Genomic DNA, 1,711 nt, shown 5'->3' with positions numbered 1-1,711 from the left:
TCAACTTTGTTATGTGTATATATAATGGGCACATTTATTTCATATATATGTATCGAGATACATTATGGCGTGGTGGGTCACAAAACACCCAGCTCATAATGGGCAGCTTGGGTATCATGGTAACTTAGTGGCTCATGGTCAAATGTTCAGTCTCTAGTAAGGGTCTGTGTTGTAATTTACCTGTTGAAGTTTGCAAAGCTTCAAGCCAGCAACACCATCTACCATTGACTGTTAAAGGATGTGCCAGATCTTGTGGTCCAAGTGACATTAGTTTGCATAGCAGTGTATAACTGTTAAAGAGCCTTCTCTTGGCCTGGCAGTTTTTTGAGTCACTTGGTAAATGTGTTGGAGTAGCACATCCAATGTGGTATTTGTTACCTCCAAAATTCAGAGAGGACCCAAACATCATATCCTTGTTTAGTGGTAGGAAGGTCAGATGCAATACTTATCCTTCACCTTGGAAGGGCTGCCTTGACATGCGACAGAACAAAGTATTACTAGAAATTTAACTAAGGATGAATGCCTGTGAATTATTATTATTTTTTTATATTCAGTTGCTGTTAGCAAAATCCTTAATTAGGAAATGGAATTCTTAGACTGTATGGTAGTCTAACCTAAGAACTGTGCATATCTGGGTTTGACTACTGGTGATACCACTTTGTAGGTATGTGACTTTAGGAAAGTTACTTAACTTCTTTTAGATCAAAGACTTCCTTTTTTTTAGTTTTTTTGTTTGTTTGTTTGTTTTTTAAGATTTATTTTTATTTCTGCATACAAGAGCTGAGGTACAGGCCAGAGATGCAGGGAGGTGAGAGGATTCACCAGAGCCACAGTGGGGAACAGAACAGGCAGACTGACTGAAATACACTGCTGAGGGGAGCAGTAGGTGAGTCAGGAGAGGTCTGCTTTGCCATGTGGGTTGCTCCCTGGTCGGGGATTGAACTTGTGTTGCAGAGGCTGCGGATTGCTTCCTAGTGCGGTTCTTAACCCCTCATGCCACCAGGGAGGTCCAACAAAATTTCTTGCCTATCAAATGGATGTGGTAATAGAAGTCTTTGAGAAAAAAATATGCTGTATGCATAGCACCTTGATAATTATTTGGTATATATTTAGCACTGAATAGATGTTAATTCCTTCTTATATCATGTATAACCACTGCACAAATGGCTGACTTAATAGGTGATTCAGTTTACAGCTGCCTCTGTCATTGGTTAGACATAGTTGACTTTGGTGCTTTGGCAAAGTTGGAACATGTTCCCAGACTCCTTTTCCTATGTGGTTTCATTGTAGTGACTCTGACTGTACCTATTTAGTTAAATTGGAAATACTTTTCTCAGTATTTCCTTTCTTATATGATGCTAGGAAGAGTGGCCAAAGGAGAAATGTACATGATATTTGAAAGGCAGAAACAAAACAGCTAGAGAAAATAAGAAATTGATATAAGGAGAAAGCAAGTTCCAGTTTGCCTGTATTCTTCCCTGATTTGCATTCTGCTCTTCCTGACAGCTGGGCTTCTGAACAAGAACATCCTGAAGCCTCCCACTTAGCCTTTGGCTATGGGTTAACAGTATCTGCATTGAAGCAATAGCTTTATAGACACCAGCTCATCTTTGTGGTTCCACTTAAATGGGTAAATTAGCTTAGATTCCATATCCTTGAAACCTCCCTGTTCTAATGTTTTAGGAAAACTTATTTTCTCTGATTCTCATTC

Source organism: Talpa occidentalis, unplaced genomic scaffold (assembly GCF_014898055.3).
Source record: "Talpa occidentalis isolate TD23 unplaced genomic scaffold, MPIMG_talOcc4v2.1 talOcc4.6, whole genome shotgun sequence".
NCBI lineage: Eukaryota > Metazoa > Chordata > Mammalia > Eulipotyphla > Talpidae > Talpa > Talpa occidentalis.
The sequence above is the reverse complement of the archived record's forward strand: the minus strand, read 5'-3'. Positions refer to the sequence as shown.